This window comes from Eschrichtius robustus, chromosome 3 (assembly GCF_028021215.1).
Source record: "Eschrichtius robustus isolate mEscRob2 chromosome 3, mEscRob2.pri, whole genome shotgun sequence".
Classification (NCBI taxonomy): domain Eukaryota; kingdom Metazoa; phylum Chordata; class Mammalia; order Artiodactyla; family Eschrichtiidae; genus Eschrichtius; species Eschrichtius robustus.
Window position 1 is genome coordinate 108,514,874 of NC_090826.1, and position 20,306 is coordinate 108,535,179.

General features: G+C 39.7%; 1 protein-coding gene across 1 annotated transcript in view; it reads right to left on the reverse strand.

The window, feature by feature from the left end:
- OTUD7B (OTU deubiquitinase 7B) overlaps positions 1–19,454 on the reverse strand; it is a 55,610-nt gene extending 36,156 nt beyond the window's left edge. The window contains exon 1 of the mRNA XM_068540687.1: positions 19,173–19,454. The gene's annotated coding sequence lies outside the window, so the exon portion shown is untranslated. The remainder of the gene's footprint in view (positions 1–19,172) is intronic.
- Between the last annotated feature and the right edge of the window lie 852 nt (positions 19,455–20,306).

Sequence of the window (20,306 nt, forward strand, 5' to 3'; positions counted from 1 at the left end):
AGAGAAAAACAAATACAGTATGCTAACACATATATATGGAATCTAAGAAAAAAAAAAAAAAAGGTCATGAAGAACCTAGTGGCAAGACGGGAATAAAGACACAGACCTACTAGAGAATGGACTTGAGGATATGGGGAGGGGGAAGGGTAAGCTGTGACAAAGTGAGAGAGTGTCATGGACATATATACACTACTAAACGTAAAATAGATAGCTAGTGGGAAGCAACCACATAGCACAGGGAGATCAGCTTGGTGCTTTGTGACCACCTAGAGGGGTGGGATAGGGAGGGCGGGAGGGAGGGAGATGCAAGAGGGAAGAGATATGGGAACATATGTATATGTATAACTGATTCACTTTGTTATAAAGCAGAAACTAACACACCATTGTAAAGCAATCATACTCCAATAAAGATGTAAAAAAAAAATTAAAAAAAAAAAATAAAGATCCTTGAGCTTGGCACCTTTCTTTTATACCTTTAAAAATTCTAAACAGGCCTAACAAACTGCTTGGCACATAGCAGATGCCCAGCAAATATTTGTGGTTCTAAATTATTCATGGTAGTCCATGTGTGTAGTTAACTAAGAGCTCATCTATACCTAAAATAGGCTGGTGAATATTTACGGGTTTCAAATGTCACCATTCACCCCATAGATATGTAAAATAAAGGTCTATATGAACAAATACATTTGTACAGCTGTCTGTTCACTAAGAATAGCTTCTCTTTCACTGTAATTTTTTGTTTTTAAAGCACTTTCACAAATATGGCCTCATTTAATAACAATTTTAAAAATTATATACCCTTTGAGATTTTTAATCCCCTCTTTTCTGATGGAAAACACATACACAGAGAGAAGCTTACAAAGCTTGCGTGATACCCAGATAGCAAGGAGCTTGGACCTACATATTCTGAATTTGAATACAGGGTTCATGTCAGTTCTCCAGGGATTTATAGCAAAATGAAATCAGTCTAGCCATGCAAAGTCCACAAGCTGAAGAACTCTTTAATACTTTGCTTTTATAACTACTATCCACATTCACCCACACTGTCTACTAGCCACCACCACCCTCCCCATCCCCCACCAATCCTGCCAACACACACCTATTTCTATTTCCAGGTTAGAGTTAAGAAGCAGAGGAGCTTCCCTGGTGGCGCAGTGGTTGAGAATCCGCCTGCCGATACAGGGGGACACAGGTTCGAGCCCTGGTCTGGGAAGATCCCACATGCCGCGGAGCAACTGGGCCCGTGAGCCACAACTACTGAGCCTGCGTGTCTGGAGCCTGTGCTCCGCAACAAGAGAGGCCGTGATAGTGAGAGGCCTGCGCACCGCGATGAAGAGTGGCCCCCGCTTGCCGCAACTAGAGAAAGCCCTCACACAGAAACGAAGACCCAACACAGTCAAAAATAAAATAAATAAATAAATAAATTAATTAATTAATTAATTAAAAAAAAAAAGAAGCAGAAACTCCAACCCTGAGCATTATTTGTGGGTCTCTTTCATTTGTATAAGTTGTAACTTTTGTGATAATAATTTCTCTTTTAAAAGCAAGCAAGCTTCTGGTGGCACAGTGGTTAAGAATCCATCTGCCAATGAAGGGGACACGGGTTCGATCCCTGATCCAGGAAGAACCCACATGCCACAGGGCAACTAAGCCCGTGCGCCACAACAACTGAAGCCCACGTGCCTAGAGCCCATGCTCCACAACAAGAGAAGCCACAGCAATGAGAAGTCCGCGCAACGCAACGAAGAGTAGCCCCCGCTCGGCACAACTAGAGAAAGCCTGCGCACAGCAACAAGACCCAATGCAGCCAAAAATAAATAAATAAATAAACAAACAAACAATTAAAAAATAAAAAGCAAGCAAGCCTCATATTTATGCACGCAAAATTAGTTACAAGCATATAATACAATCTGACAAGTCTAGTCTACCTGGGAATATAGGTTATACACTTCTAATATTTACATAATTAACATTTCACATTCAGGTCTTATGTGGAACAAGGCTGATGGTAAGGTACAGAAAGTCAGTCTATTTTCCTTGTTTGGCACTCTAGAATTATGGACTTTAGAACTAGGATATCAGAGATCATTTCATTCCATACCCTCAAGTTACACAAAGAACACTGATGGGCTTCCCTGGTGGTGCAGTGGTTGAGAGTCTGCCTGCCAGTGCGGGGGACACGGGTTTGAGCCCTGGTCTGGGAAGATCCCACATGCCGCGGCGTGACTAGGCCCGTGAGCCACAATTGCTGAGCCTGCGCATCTGGAGCCTGTGCTCCGCAACAAGAGAGGCCGCGATAGTGAGAGGCCTGCGCACCGCGATGAAGAGTGGCCCCCACTTGCCGCAACTAGAGAAAGCCCTCGCACAGAAACAAAGACCCAACACAGCCATAAATAAATAAAATTAAAAAAAAAAAAACACTGAGAACCAGGTGAGTGAGATTAAGTGACTTGCCCAAAGCCACACAGCTAACTAGCAAGAAAACTGTGTGTAGAACATAAATCTGTTAACTCCCATTCCAGAAATCTTCACTTGACTTCATATATATTGATAACTTTCAATTCTCCATGTAATCTGCACTGTGGATTGATATATGAAAACATCTTTTCCTCCTGCCACCCAGATAAATCTCTTACTTCTACAGATGTATATCAAAGAAAAAAATGTGTACCTGGGAAATTTAATCACTTAAGCAAACCATATTGGATAAGGGAAATCATCTATAAAGAAAATCATGAAAACATGCTCAAATCATCATTTTTGTTTTGATCGTCACCACTAAAAATATAAATTGGATTTGAAAATACTGTATTCTTCTAGCCTTATATCCCTAAGGTCTGAAGTTCTGTAAAATTTAAGTTTTATAAAATTATAAAATTATGTATGACATAGGGAGAGATTTTTTCTTTTTCTTTTCTATTGATAGTTTGAAGCTATAATACACTTCTCATATGTTAAGAAATCACAGCATTAACTAAATTTTGAACAGAATAAAACATAAAAACCAAGAGAGAAAGCACCAACCTTTAATACATTACTTCTCCTTGTCCAAAAATGTAAAATGCCTGGAAGCATCAAAGCAATCACTTTCCTCGCATTCACATTTATTCACGTTTATTTGCAGAAAAGCTACATTTCTTATTCCTCTTAGGAAGGGCCACCATCAGCACAGCAGCACCGAGGTCACACAATTCTCCCTTATGAAAACTTTAACCTCCTGACTCAATCATTCAATAAGCACTTATTAAGGATCCGCTCAGTGCCAGGCAGTCTGCTAAGCGGAGGGGACACATCATGCATCAACTAGTAAGGCATTATCCCTGCTTTCTAGAAGTTCATCTAATGGGCTGGTTCCAGAGAAAACCCTAAGATCGGTATCAGCTAACTTCCTTTATTCAACAAAGATTTACTGAGTGCCAGGCACTAGAGACAGAAAAGGATGGCAAGGAAATTTTTTAAAGTAAGAGGTCTTTTCAAAATTTACTGAACAAGTTGCTCTTTTGGATTATAAAAATCACATGTTCTTCTCTAAGAACACCAATCATCAGAAGTTGACTGTAAAGGCTTCTAATGATAACACCTAACCAAATATTTTGGTCAAAGGCACTGTTTCCTCAATCTTCCTACACTGGGAGGCCAGGCAGATACTATCCTGGACCAACATAATTTTGTTATTTATTATAAGATCCATAATATAGGAATGTGGTTGATCTTACCAATAAACTGGGATAAGTTGTTTCCTATGTAGACAGATGCTTCCAGTAAAATGTACTGTAAGCCTCTAAGGTCAAACAGATGATAAATCCTGTTCAATTTTCTTGCCACCCCAGAGCACATCAAAGTAGTATAGGTAACCCTTCACGAAGACATAGCACCAGGCCAAGTTTTCAGGGTGTCAGGTCTCTGCTTTTCCTTCTCCCTTCCACAAAAACTACAAAAGGTATCAATTAGTACACAAGTCATCTGGCAAATATCCGATTGTCCTCTGAGTTCTTCTCCTTGAAATTAATCCAGGAAACCAACCCCTGTAAAAATGAATCCCATTCCATTAATATTTTTAATGTTATTATTAGTAATGATGGTGGTGGTGATAGCAACCACTAGCTTTGTGGTTCACAAAACACTTTCAAATATATTATCTTATTTACTAAAAAAAACGGAGAGGGGATAAAAGGAAACATCATAGGCAACTATCTCAAATATCAAAAATCAAACCCCCCTAGATAGCTCTAGGGCTTCTGGCTAAAGCAAAGTTTAACTGGAATTGAAAAGCAAGCATTTTTAATTCTACCAAAGAGTCAAGAAGTTATTTCTATCAAAAAAGCAAAGGGTTGACTCTAGCAAAGCAAAATCACAAATAACCCCCTTAAATGCTAGGCCTAACTGATTCAATTTATAAATGTTAAGTCTCAGCAAGAATCTGATATTATAAACCTTTGTTACCCCAATCCCTTTCCCAAATGCTTTACCCACAGTTAAAGGCTCAACAAATACTCTTCTAAAGAAGGAACAGTTAATGATGAGGCAGCTGCCCTAGGAAGACAAAGTGACAATACTCAGCATTCAAGTATCTTTTTAAGATTTAACTAACGTTTATTGTGCACCAAATCAAGTATCAAGCACTAGGCTAGACACACCCACATAAATCATCCATTAACCTCATGAGCCATGCCCAGATATTCCTGGAATCCAAATACTAAATTGACTGGATCCCCAATAATAAATAGTTTTGACACTTACAACCTTGATCCCACCTTATTAATCCCTAGAATTCAACTCCTACTGGAATTTAGCTCATCACTCTCACAGACTTAAGCATCTTTTAATGCTTTCTGCTAGGTAATGCTCATGAAAAAACTCCCTGTGCCTGTTTTTAAGCTCCTAACTCCAGAATACCACTCATTCCAGATATGGCACATGGTGATAATGGCCATAATCTAACAAGTATTCTCTTGGATCACACTTGCTAAAGAATAAACCTAAAATGCTAACAAAACTGGATTTCAGCTGGGAAGAAGACATTGAATATTAACAGTCTTCTCAACCTTGAGACTATTTTCTAATCCTCTGAATACAGAAAGTCTTCTCTGTTTGAACGAACTGTGGAAAGCAAGTGTGACCCAAGAGTCACATACTCATCAGAAAGAACCAAGGGACAAAGAAAAAAATATTCCAACTGGCATGACCACATCACAAGGTTAACAACACATTACTCATCATTGTGCTACAAGAAAGAACTTGCAAGCGGGCAAGGAAGTCAAGGAAACAAACAAAACTCTCCCAGTGCTCAAAGCACAAACACATCCAAATGCCAAAGCAGGTCTCACTGTCCAGTTCATGCCCAGGTATGAGTGGGTTCAGAGAGAGTGGGTAGAGGGGAAGAGAGAAAAAGCATTACTGTGCAGGTGTGCTTGCCAGCACCAAGGCAGATTTCTTTCTCAGATTCATCAAGAGCCTTTTTAAAAAGAAATACTGGGGGAACCCACCTATTTTTATAGCTTGATTTGTGCAATTACAGAGAACATGTAGTATATGTAAACAGCAGCATATTGTATTGATAATAATTGTTGCAGATATTCCCTTTGGAATCCATCGGTTCTATACCTAAATCCTAGCTCTGCCACTTTCTTGCTATGTGACTTTGGGCAAGTTATTTAACTTCTCTGTGCCTTAGCAGGGACCTCATCTGATATTCATTGTGATATCCCTCAGCACCTTAAACAGCGCCTAAATATTCTGGTGAATTAATATTTTATTAACATAGTAATAAATACTTTGGATGAATTACCTGCAAACAGGTATAAGAGTATCTACCTAACTTATGGAATTGTTATCAGTATTAAATGAGGTGATTATATAAAACACTTAGTATAACTCAGGGTAGGGTCTTCATCATTAAATAGCAAAGTTTTCTTCCCTTTATTCCCCAGGCAGGTCAAAAGTTATAAAAGAAGAGTCATAGCAAGGATTAAAATGGGATAAGAATTGTAGAAGCCAAACACTGGAATATGTTGACTACAAGGGAGCTAACATAAAATCCAGGAATATTTAATCTTGGCTGATGAAATTACATAACAGTGTCAGACCCTTATAGTAGATACATAGTGTTAGCTGATCCAGAAAATGCTATTTTGCATCTGCAGGTATCTGTTACCAGATAGATAAAAGCCTGGTAGACAGGAAAAGAAAAGGAAAGGAAAGGAAAGGAAAAAAAGGGAGTAAGAAGGAGTCACATCTTAAATATACCTGACTACATATTTAAAAACAAAACATAAAGGATTCTTCAGAAGGCCATTCAATTCTCTAAAAACACACCATTAGCAAAAATACCCTATTGATTCACAGTATTTACTGCCCTTTTTAGGTAATAAGATCTGTGTAAGGAAACTGTTCATAACTGCTGACAGGGTAAATAAGCCTGAAAGATTTGGGTCCAAAACTCTCCTCCAAAAAGACTAATGTGGCCTTTGAGGCTACTTCACCTACAGTCTGTAACCAAAGCAACCTATCTACATGCAGGGGGAAGGACTATTTTATCTTGAAAATTGGGGGTCAGGGAATATATACAATTAAATCCAAAATCTGAAAGAATCTTTTTCCTTGACTGTGAAGAAGTGAAACTCAGAAGAAGATAGCTCTAAGAAACCTAGATCACTGTTACATTAAGTATACACATTTAGCCCCTAAATATAAGGAAAATCTATGCAGAACTGAAACAGCTTGTGGTTAAACCTCATCATAATGTGGTCTTCAACTTCCCATTTCACTTCCAGGCATTTGCTCTGTGTTTTTAACCACCTGACCGACCTCCTCTTAAGCCGTATGATATAATAGAAAGAGCACTGAACAACAGTCAAAAGAATGGGCTCTACACCAAGTTCCACTACTTACGAGGCATGCACACCAGCCACTTAAACTCTCTGTATTCAGTATTTGAGTGTTGGGCTAGACTCAGTGCTTGCTTCCACCAGGGTATCCCTTTGGAGAGTAGATCAGAAACCAACCAAACCCAGCTCCCCTACTGCTATAACCCAGAATAAAAACATGAGCATTGTTCTTATCTATCCCTTTCCCATAAAAGCAGTTACCAAATTCTATTTAGTTTTCTTCAAATCACTTGAATCTCTCCCCTTTCTCCATTCCCATCACCCCTGTAGAGACTCTTTTGTAACAGTCCTCTAACTGCTCTCTCTTTCTCCATTTCACACCACACGGCTGAATCAATTTTCCTCAAATACTATTTATATATACAATTCCCTGCTCAGGAATTTTTCACTGTAAGGATAAACCAAACTCCTTGGCCTGAGATTTAAGGCCCTCTCCAATTTACCTAACTCTCCAACTTTATTAATCTCATTGCTCTCCTAGGTGAAACACTATGTCTACTTGTTCTGCCCCCCAAGCAAGTTGGGCTCAGCTCAAAGTTCTCATACTTTGAATGTTTCCCCTCTATAATCACCCAGTCTTCTCTCTTCTCTAAGGCCTAGATTATCCTAAGGGTAAAAATTTTCCCTACCCACTCCCTCTAAACTTCTGTATAGCTCTATATAACTGTACCCCTCACTTGACACGTAATGCCTATGACTCTGTATTACTATTTATCTTTTTATGCAAACATTCAGTCTTCATAACTTATTAAGTTCTTGATGACTTTAACTTTCTATACCTGAGGCTTAACTTTTCAGAGGGCAGATATCTAACAAAATGTTTGTTGTTGAGGGTAACTACCTTGAACAAGTCATTTAAATATTCTGGGCCTCATTTTCCTCACCCAGACAATGATGACAATATGTAAATTTCCTTTCCATTCTAAAATGCTATGTGAGATTATACATAATACTACATAGCCTGTATTTCTTTTTTTCTAAATATGTGTGTGTAAATATATAACACTATGTCCTATTTTAACCCAGAATATAAATTCCCAAGGGGCCAAGTCTCCTACTACTTGTTTAGTTTATTTACTGGGTAACACTTCCTTGGCATCTCCTTAGAGCATCTTGTCCAAATTCCAGTACACAGCAGGTGTTCAGTAGAAAGGAATTTATAGTCTCAGCCAGACAGCAAACATCAAGGGAAATCTGCGTAGATGATTTTTTCAATCTTAATTTCCATAATGAACTAGTATATTACCAAAACTTGCAAAGATGATGTGAGAGAGAAGGAACTTAATATTAAAACGAGAGGTCATCTTGTGTCAAACAGCTAGGAATTTATTTTAGGCAACCAAAGAAACTAGGATGCAGCAAATCTTAAGTCTAACTCTCAAATTCTATTTTCAGAATTCTGAGGAGTGTGGGAAGTCTCTATCCCTAGACAGTAAACAGGGACCAAGTATTCTTCATATCAGATAATCTTGTCCTTAGTACTGATGGAAATTTTCAGAAAATGAAGAGTCCAAACACTCAGCCAGGTGAGCTCCTAGTTCAAGGAAGATGAAAGCAAACACTCACAAAGGAACTCATTAGAGCAGCAAAGTTTTTAAATGAGAGCATGCTATCCAAAATATTTTTGTTAGTAGCATTATATTTTCCCATTGTCTTGCCTCCATTCCTCACTTAGGACTATCTTCAGGTAAATATCAAGACTTACTCATACTAAAGCCTCAGAGGAATTCTTTTCTTTTCCTTTGAAGTCAGTTATTAATGATTCAAAAGGCACTAGTAGACCAACTCATTTAAAATGACCTAACTTTTCAAAGAATTATTTTAGAACACAAAGCTGATACTTTCAAAGCTGACGTCTATATATGATGTTTTCCAAGTAGGTATGTGGCCTGCATACAACTTTGATATAGTTTAGGTACAAGGTTTATAAAGAATTCTAAGCCAGGTTTTGAACGATGAGAGGAAACAGAATCTCTTTAAATTTTTATACGTATCCCTTTTTCCCATTTCTGTTCCTCAATCCTATTCTATAATATCTGCTAACTCTCGCTCTCTACTCTGTTTCTTTGCTCTTTCCCCTGACTTCTGCATTCCTCCTCGCTCTTATCCTAAGAACTGTTTGGGGAACCATGGGTAAGAATCTGGTGCCAGCAGCGAGGGCTCTTACCCTCTTCCCTGTTAAGTCTCCAAATATCAATAAAATCAAGGGCCACAAGCAATTTTCTCTTCCCACCACCAGATCTCCCTTATCAAGACTAGAGAAGAGATATGGGGGTGGCAGGAAAGGATAGTGGGGTAGTCATTTACTCAAAGGAACTGTAAGCTCATTAAAGCCAATTCAATCAATTATATGTAGCTACTGACAGCCTAAGTTTTCATCTCAGCCTTATCTTCCAGGTACTCTGGCCTATAACCTTCACACATTCCCCTACAACCTTCCCAAATATACTAACTGTGCTGAGAAATAAGCACATTTTATCAAAAATTTGAGCTAAAGATAACTACAAAAGATAATCGGTTGTAAATTAAAGTTCAGAAGTACATTTTAGAATTATAAATAGATTTGGGATTAGCCCTCAAAAAGGTCCATAATAATGTTCTTCAGAACCCCCATAGGAAATCAAGACGTGACATGTTAAGTTTAATCACAGTTTAAGCAATAACTATTAAATATAAGCTTAAGCAATAACCATTTAACATAATAACCATTAAACATAATAACCGTTTAACATAACAACATAAACATAAGTTTAAGCAATAACCATTGGTGATATTTTACTTACTTTACCTCTAAAATTGCAATTTCATTATAGTTCAACTTAACATTTAATTTCTTCCTGGCGGGGGGAGGGAAGGGCTTCCGTGAGGCCTAAACAATGTTATATTGATACTACACATTCCAGAATTAAAAGCTTAAAAATATTTTGCTGAGATACAATCTGGTCTCATCAATAAAAAAGGTGCTGTTAAAAGTATAAGTACATATATATGTACAAATGTGTACATTATTTAGGCTTTCTTTTTTAGAGGCCTAAGAATTCCTGTTTCTCAGCAGTATTTATTAAGTGAACAGATAGGCTGCTTTTTCCCAATGCCAATATAAATCTCCAGTGAAGGTGTCAAGACCTTGATGACAATAGCAGAATTTGATAGCTAGTGAAATGAGTCTGGCCACAGGAGCACACTGCCTCAAATGCCATCAGGATCAATTCCCAGGAGTTTCCTCATTGGGATGATATCACCAATCAATTCCTATTTCATTTCTCAGGGAATGTTCGCTCTCATCTCCTACAGGAAGTTAGTCTTGACTGCTCTCAACTTTTATGTGCATTTCTATATAATTTTCAGTGCTGAATGTTTCTTTATAAGCTTTATTTTTCATCAGGGTCACTATACCGCTCATAATTAAACAGTTCACCAACTCAAAGGACTGTATTTTTTTATTCATTAATTAACCATTTAGTCACTAATAGCGACTAAATGCCTACTATATTTAAGTTACTGTGGCAAGCCCCTGAGGGATACAAAGATAAAAGAAACTACTTATCTGCTTTCAAGGAGCTCACAGTATAGTAGAAGAGCCATGCTAAGGGCACAAATAAACTAAAATACAAGAATATACAACTACCACCAGATCAGTACCAATAAAATGATAGGCAGATTCAGAAGTAGGAAAGATCACAGCCTGCAGGAGAAAAAAAAAAATCAGGAAAGTTTTCATGGAAGACAGGGTTTAAACTGGGACTCTGATGGGTAGGATTATTTCATGAGGCAAGTGGGGAGGGCAGTGGAGGAAAAAGGCTTCAAGATTAGGTGATTAAATGAACTAGATCTACATGTACACAAATGTGAAAAACAATGTTGAGAGAAAAGTTTGCAAAAATATACATGCAGTATGACTCTTTATGATTTCAAAATAAAACTATATGTTGTTTGTGTCTATATTACACATTTTTTAAAAAAGTATAGAACATGAAATGGAATGATACATAACAATTCAGGCCAGGATTCATTTCCCAAGAAAGAGGAAGGGGATAAGGATGCAGAGTAGGACTCTGGCTATATCTAATACCTAACAGTTTATATCTTAAAGAGAGTGAGAGATCTAAAACAAATATGACAAAATGTTAATATCCATTAAATTTGGGTTGTGGGCTCAGAATTGTGTTAGGGTTTTTTCCCCTGAACTTTTCTAAATATTTAAAATATCTTAGTATTCAAAATTTTTAAATTAAGAAAGGGCTGGGTGGAAGAATAGGGGAGTCACTAACACAAAAATAATCAGGAGCAGGTTGGTTCCCCGAAACTTTAAGGGAACAGTTGATAAGCTCAGTTTTAGACTGAAGAGGGTCCTTCAGATCCCCCACATAGTGTGCACAAAAGGCACTTAGAACAGAGTGAGGTGGAGGCTGACATATATGGACAGAAAGGAAGTTTTTATTGCCATCCTAGGTCAGATAACTGAAAGGAGAGAGAACCACCTTCCCACGTAGCTTAAATGCCATGTAACCAAGTTATCTGCCCCAAGACAAAGCCAAGGAAACTTCCAGTTACATAGGAATTCAGATAAAGACTCACTGTGAGTAGCTATTCTATGCCGCCTCTCTCCCCACCCCTCCCCCAAACACTCATAAACAAAAACGAAATGTACCCTTGCCCACTTGAGAAAGAATTAAGAATTGGCAGCTCTGCTAAAGTGGACAGTATCCAATCCAAGGTCCTTCTCTGGAGATGTTGACAGAGCCCAGAGAAAGGAGTAGAGAAATCATAATTCAGTTAAGTTTCGATGAAGACTTACCAATGGAAGGCATCCATCCTTCCACATCCCCTCATGTCCCAACTTTCCCCAGGGGAATCTAAGGACCTCTAAGATGTCCTCTAACCTGTTCTGTCCTTCTCCAGCAAAAAAGACTAAAACACAAAATCCAAACTCTTACTTCACACTTTAAACCCAAATAATTTACCTTCACAAAAATCCAGTGAAATTAAAAACATGGGGAAGAAAGATTTAGAATCCAAGTATAATGACAAATCTTGTTTTTTAGATATACTTTTTGTCAGTGCCCAATTTATCATAGCTTATTTCTTTTACCAAGGTTTCATTGGTACAATTTAAAACTAAGTTTAAAAGAAAACTTGAAGGCAACTTAGCAGGAGAGAGAAATACATCTGCACACACAATAACACAAATACCTTGACATTCTTCTACATCTGAATCATCCAACTGCCCCAGATCAAAGTCCCTATTCTCCATGGTACTCTCAGGACAGATCTTCCTCAGTCAGACCTGGGAAAATACCACTGTTCACTTTGGGCTAGTAAAAAGGACAATGCAGTGAAACGACAGAAGTCCTTCTGTCTTCTAGCTCAATGCAGTGTGGCAGAATGGAACAAACACTGCAACGGGACTTGTGAGGGAATGAGAGAGGTGAGCTAACATTTATTAATCACCTACCACATTACAGCCACTGAAGACTGAATTCCAGACCAAGCTATCACTTCACTACTTCTGTGATCCTAAGTAAATCTCAGGTATTCCATTTGAAAATCAATGAGGGAGACTAAGACAGCGTAACAGTCCCTCTAGTTCTCTGATTCCATGATTCCACAAACATGATCACTCAACAACAAACGTATTACTGTTAAACATAATAAAGTTATTTTAAAAGTCTTTTGCTTTGTTCCTCTCCAATCCACCCTCTATATACCACTAACAAAATCATCTTTCTAGAACATGAAACTTACTTTATCACCCAATGCTTAAAAACCCTTAAATGGCTTATCATTTAGTGTAGCACAAGATAAAGCTGTCCATGATCGGCCTTACCTACTTCTCCAGCCTCTTCCCTGCCCTCCAACCCTGTCCTCCAGCCATAATAATTACTTAAAAGTTACCTGAAGAAGTCTGACTGTTGCGTTCCTTTAAGCTTTTGTTCATGCTGTTTTCTTAGCCTGGAGTGTACTTCTCTCTCTCATCTGTAGGGTATATCCTTAACTCATCTTTCAAGACTCAGCTCAAATACCATCTCCTCTGGGAGGCACTTTCCAACCTCTGAATGTCCAAGGCAGAACTGACCTTTAGGCCCCCACTCTGCCCCCTACATACCTCTATCACAATACCTATCACACTTCATTCCATCTATATACTGACACATCTCTCTCCTCCCACTAGACCCATAACCTCCTTGTAGGTTGAGATCTTGTCTGACTCATCTGCTTCCTTAGTGCCTAAGACAGTGCTTACAAGAGACATTCAATGGATATTTGATGGAGTGGGGAGCAGAGGAACGGAAAACATGAAAGGAGACAGAAAAACTCAATTAAGATGGCCTGAAGAGTGGAGAATAGTAGTATTTATCAGTACCACTATCTTTGGCCTTCTGCTCTTTCCCTACACTCTAGTCTTCAGAGAGCTTATTCATTTTCTTGGCTACAGCTACCACATCTATGCTGATGAACTGCAAAACCACACTTTCAAGCATTATTAACCCTCACCTCTCCACCAGCTGTAGGCTCTTCTCTAACAACTGCAACAGCTTTCATTTGGACGTTTCATTGCCCCTATAAATCCAAAACATCTCAAACTGAACTCATCATATTTCCCTAAGAAATGAGGAAACCTCCCTAACTTCTTTACCCCAGTCAGTGTCTCAGAAACCCAGGCTTAAAATGCTATCGTTATGTTTGATTGATCACTCTCCATCATCTTCCACATCCAGCCCGCACTGATTTCAATTTTTTCCTTCACAATCTCTTTGTCACTCTTTCCCCTCCTTAACCCACCCTCCACAACTCTAGCTCAGGCCTCATCACTTCACACATCCCAGCTGCTAATCTCCCTTCCCTCCAAGCCAATCTATTTCCCAATATCATCATATTACAATCCTAATAAAAAATTCTCAGTGGTTAGCTATTTTCCATCGTTTAAGATCTAAACTTATAAGCCTGACTTTTAAGACCCTCTACAAACATAGCTCCAGACCATCCTAACCACCTGTGTTTTACTACTATTCACTGCGACTCAGGTCAGTCTCATCACTGCCCCAAGAACATTCCAAGTACATTCCTGCGCCCAGGCTTCTGCTTGATCCCTCTCAGCTCCAAAATTAAATGATTTTTTTGTTATTTGCTTCATTTTCATTTCTTGTACCTAATACAATTTTTTTTTAAGATCTGGAGTAAGTTACAATTCCTCTGTGACATCACTCATAACTACCTGAGTACTCTTCTCCCAAAATACCTATGGTATGAGGTCTGTATTATGCAAATGATAATACACTTTCACATTTTAAAATTTTCTCTGGCATAAAGAGGCTCAATAGGTATTCATTCCTCCCTATTCCCCTTACTCCCAACTAGGCTGTAAATTCTTCAAGGGCACAAAACTGTCATTTTTCCTAATCCTCCGTACCACTTAGTAGAACTAAATTCACAGCAGGTCACTAAAGATAACAGCTTAGTAGTCTCTCCTATCAAAAACTATTTCTTATAGTATAAGGTATGAGATAATCCTAAAAAACACAGTTAAAAATAATCCTGAACTACACTGTATAAATTAAGATGCCTGATTTTTCCATCTCTGAATTTTAGCTCAGAAATACTTCAATCTCCTGACTTAAGTGGTAAATAATAATCCTGTGCCCATGACATCACAAGCACATAGTTTGGTAATGATTATGAGAAGGCTGGGGGTAGGCAAGGATGAAGGAAAGCAAGTCAACTGAAAGAACAAGGATGGAAGAACAGCTGTGTGATTTTTTTGTTTACTTCTTAAGTGTGGACTTCTCCCCATTCCTTTTTCTTTTTTTTTTTTTCTTAAATTGGCCACATTTTCAAACAAGTTTACTTCAGGAGGAAAAATCTAATAGATTTTCAAAGGAGCTAATATCTGAAGACCCTCTACAAAGCCCAAGTATTTCGAAAAAGCCAGCTTAATCTTCAACAATGCAGTATCACGCAGTAGGACTCTTCCAGATATTGTGAGTAAAGACTTATCCAGGCTGCAACATAGGCATCTTCTACCAATAGCTCTTAGGAATAAGGCAGACAGCCTGAGGCCACATTGGACCCACACAGATTTTGAAAAGAAATTGGTCTTCATTAACATACTCAGTATAGCCCAGTCTTAATTACCCTCATATGGACTTTTCATTTTATGGATTTCTGAGGCAAAATCTTTAATTCAAGACTGACGTTTCTTCACCATCAGTATACTTTCCTCACTATCAGGTAATTCAGGCTTAGAAATGCAAATTCATTTCATCAGTATGATCCCCAAAACACTAAAATAAGTCTGGTTTTTAAAAATAATGCATTTTCAAACCAAGAAATTTCTTTCTGAAGTTCTGAATTACCTAAACTAGTGCTCCCTACAATAGCAGAGATAACTGAAAGTTCAATGCACTGGAAACATGACACTGTCCTTACCATAAGCTCTTGAAGAGAATCCAGCCATAGCCTTGAGACTTCCCCACAGGTTGGTACATCAGACAGTCACAAGCAGAGCTCAACATGGTGAGTAAGGTGTGTAAATACAAAATTTTCTACAAGGAATCTTATGTCTCCTGGCTGATCTCTTTAGGCCAGGATGGTCCAGAAGAGAAGTACGAGAGTCACAATTTACCGAGAGTCACAATTTACCGGTGCCTGACTCCTTGTCCCTGAGTTCTTGGATCAGAGGGCTCAATACTTCTCATTAAATCCATCCTTTGTTCAAGGACCTACAATGACTCTATTGACCCTTTCATCAACACCCAACAGAGTCTGGCCTCTGAGTCCCCTCCACCCTCTCGCCTGCTCTACCCATGACTTGATCAACCCACATTTTCTCCAGTCACTCTCATTTATTCTCCCCACAAACACAACTTAGTCATTCATACCATCATTGCACACTGTACATTCTATACTTTCTGCCCAGAAGATCTTTTATCTCCTTTTACTCCTAACACAGAACAACTATTTTATTTAGTTGAATGCTCACACCTATTATATAGATAAGGATGGAGAAGTAAATTGCCCTATATAGATAAGGATGGAGAAGTAAATTGCCCAAGGTCACATTAGTAAAAAGTAGAACCACAATTTGAACCAAGATCCATCTAACTCCATAGCCCATGCCTCATTATGACTCTAATCCATAGCCTCCCAAGTCCATTTCAAATTTTACTGACTCAGAAATCTTCCCTAATTTACTTCATTCATACATTGTTACTTCGAATTTTCTAGTCTCTACATACTTCATTTGTAGCACATTAAACTTGGTTTTGTTTTTATGTTTTTTCTTAAATGTTAAAGCTTATAATAGTCTGCTTTCTCATTTACATACTGCCTTCCCCAACATCACCCTTGTCCCAAGGGCAAGAACACCTGTTTTTACACCTTTTATATCTCCCCAAAGCCTGTCACTGGCACTTGGAAACTGCCTTATCCACAGGAGTGTTCAGTCATTATTCAGCAAGGATTTATTACTTAAAAAAAAATCAACTTCCTTCTTCTATCATATTAAAAAATCAACTAATTTCAGGCATTCATGATAAAACTGTCCTGCATCTACATTCTAGTTACACAGATTTTAATTGTCTGATTTATCAGGGGCTGTTGAGAAGATTCCAGGCTGCCATTCCACAGCTCCTAAGTTTGCATAGGAAAGATACTGCTGAAGTCACACTTCAAAGCATTGTTTCAGGATTTTTCCCTTGATGGGATGAATGTCTGGGGTAAGAAGAACGCATGCTCCCTTATAAAGTCCTCCGCCAGCATACTTAGCATGCTTGAGACATTCAGGAGCTCTAAAACTTTAACAAGTGGCACTTAGTGCCCTCATAACAGTCTGAAAACTTATTTTTAATACTGAGTTATTCCATCATAATTCACTTGGTTACATATATATTGAATCTCAAAATTCCAAACAAAGCCTTCTGAGAACTGAAAACAGTGATGGGCTATTGGGCTGCCCTACACTTATTCCTAGAGTTTATTCACTCCTTCAATCCCCACCCCCAACCCCTGGAATAATATATCTGGTTCAACTAGGGGAAGTTGCTAAATACAGATATGAATTGAATTTGCCAGATATCATCACTAATATTGGCACGAACTAATTCATAAATTAAAACAACTATTGATAGTCAACAGACTCTGGAACAGCATGTGTGATTTTTAAAAATCAGATATTACCCTTCAAATTAAATCATTTTCAATAGGGGTCCCAAAAGAAAGAGATTAACGAAATGAAGCTTCAGGAAAATTTTCACGTTGCTGGTAACATAACTACACAAAGTCCAACTAGTAATTAACAATCATTACTGGTCAGCCTGCCTTATACAAGTCAGTAGACAGCCCTTTCTTTGGCAAAGGTTTACTTTTTTTTTCACAAAGGAGTCTTTGGCATTAAATGAAAGGGATAAGTCAAAGCAGGCAACAACAACAAAAATAGTAATAGTTTGGAAATTATCTTCCTTCCATCTTTCCTTCCTGCTTGAATGCGTACTGTCCAAAGTGGATATCTGTTCAACTCTAAATTATTCATGTTAATGGATGATTATCGGTAGAAAGGTGCTGATAATCCGAAATGGAAAAAATCGAAAAATAATCTATTTCAGTTTTGGAAAATCTTTTCAGCGTATTTATCATCTCAATTATTCCTACCATGAGCTAATATGTGTATTCATTTGTAATCTCTAAGTACATAGTAACTGGCCACTAACTCAGGGAGGTGCTCTGAGGCATGCTGGGTAGCTAGTGGAAATTAGAACAGACCGGTATTCAGCTTCCAGATGAGCAATAGCAATTTCATTTATTTTACAGTTCTGTCCAGCCTTCAAAATATCAATAGACTAGCACAGCAGGTTGGTTACTAACCTTTAAAAGAAAGGCTCGGAAAAACAATGAGGACAAAGAGTATAACTGTTTGCCCATAATGTATTCATTTGTAAATTATGCACAGCAAATGTTTAATTACAAGTCTGATTCTCCCTAGGCACCCAGCATAAGCCCCTGCTGTCTTCTCCATCCCATCAAGAATGCAATCTCATTTATTAGGAAAGAAAGTTTCTGTTTTTTAAAGTTATACAGTATAGAAAATGTTTTTAAAAGATTTAGGACTAGCTATCCTTTTGGACCTGCCTTATCACTACCTCTTCTACTTTGTCCTTTCCCACTTTAGAAATAGGTTGAAAGACAAAGGGATCCAGCGTCCTCTAAGATCTAAATATACAGTATGAGAAGCCAAAGACTGAACAATTACCCGTTTCTGATTTTCTATAAAGTATTTTATACATATATGTACTAAAAGTCAACTAATTTTTGCCTTTGCATTCATGAAAAGAAAACTCCCTGAAGAGCTGGGGAGAATCTCTTACAGAAAATTTCTTTGAACTTAATTTTTATATCTGTATTGTGCCCAGAGAAGCCACCTGGGCTCCAGAGAGGCTACCTAGACCGTGGCGGGGGTGGGGCGCGGGGGCAGGGGGTTCAGAAAAAGAGAGAGGAAGAGAGAGAAGGAAAGACGGAGGGGAAGAGAGAGGCGGAGAGAAGAGACTCAGAGCGCTAGTCCTTGTGAGCCGACAAGCTAAAAATACGCCGTCCCAGTAAACAAATCCCGTTCCATCCCGACCGGAGCCACACCGTTAACCTAGTAATTACGAGAAGAGGAGTGAGATCACGCAGCCCCCGGCTTACTCATCATCAGCTTCTAAAGTTTCCATCGGCTCATGGCAACTTTTCTTTTTTCTAAAGTTCATAAGCCTGCCCTAGAATCAATCTCTCTCTCTCTCTCTCTCTCACACACACACACACACACACTTCTTTTTCGCTCCCTTCCTCCATTACTGGACGCACCTCAGTTTGGCTATCGACAGGGGAGAACAGCTTGTTTTCTTTTTACTTTTATATTGAGACTTTAAAATGAACTTTATCCTACAATGAGGGTAGTACCCTGCACTCCTAGCCACCTTAAAACTCCACCATCCCTCCCCGAAAGTCTAGCTGACAAGGGAGGACCGTCCAAACTGCCCAGCACAGCTGAGTAAGGGAGGCCACGAACGGGGAAGGGGGGCTGGGAAGGCGGGACGCAGGTGAAAGGGAGAAGTAACCGGGGAAAGGTTGGGGCCAAGCAAGGAACAGTCAGGGCGAAGAGGGGGTACCGAGAGGAGATGGCTCAGGGTGAAATATAATCAGAAAGGAGATGGGGGACAGTGGCGATCAGAGGGTCAGAGTTTGGGAGTCTGAAGAGGCGGGAGGGGCGGGAGCAGACGGGGGAGGGTGACAAGGCGGGGGCTCCGTTACCCTCGCGGCTCCCGGGGCAAGGCCCTAGGCCGGGGCGGAGCGCGGGGCCCGGCTGCCTCTCCTCATTCCTCTGCTGTGACCCCGGGGTCCGGCCGGCCCCTCCCCCGTCGAAGATGGAGGCGGAGGCGGTGGCAGAGACTGAGACCGCGGCTGTTGTTCCGCACAGGATCAGGAGCTGGAGCCAGACGGGAGTGATCTGGACTGGCCTCCCCCAGTGGCTTTTTGCCTGCTCCACACTCGGTCGCCACTCCGACTCCGGCTGCTGGTTCAGGATCGGTGGTTTTCGGCCGTCCGGCCGGAAACAAGCGCCAGTTTCCGGCCGGACCGGGTTGGTGGTGACACCCAAGCGGCCCCCGGGCCTCCTCCCGCCCAGCCCCGCCCCGCCCCACCCCGTAGCAGCCCCGCCTTTAGCGCCACTCCCCTAGCTGCGGCCAGTTTGGCGCTTGCCCCGCGCGTGACCCTGTGTTTTCCTGGCCCGTGTACCTAAAGCCCGTGTTCTGGAGAGTTCTTGTACCGAAGCTGGAGGGCTACTGGGTGGCCTCTTGAGACTTTGAGGTGTAGTCAGTCGGACACAGCCCCTTGGGAAGAAGCAGAAAGAGGCGGGGTAGTTGTAGAAAGGTGAGAGGGATGAAAATAGTTAGAATGAGAAGACTGAAATTCTAGTTACTCTACATGATCATTCTGGACTGACCGGAGGAAAATTAACACTTCTTCCAGACCAATCTCCACCCAGTTAAGCACTCTCCTTCCTTCACTCCTGCAGTGAACATAGTGTAAGATGTTAGGGGAAAACCCGAACGAACTTTTTGGCCAACCGAATACTTTTCTCTGTAAATATTCAATATTTATTTACTTGAGTAATGATGATACCCTATTGACATATCTGCCTTAGACTGTTAGCGCAAGCAAAACAAATTATGTAGTGCTTTTTTGGTAATGCCTATTAACAGCCTTGTACAACAACTATGCTGTAGCATAGTTCAATTCACAAATATTGAGCCCCTACTACGTGCAAGGCACTGTGCTCATTGATACTGGGGACACAAAAATGAATAAGACATAATTCCAGGCATCAAGGGTCTTACGCTTTAGTAAAACACATAAAACTGTATTGTATACGGCAGAACTCACATA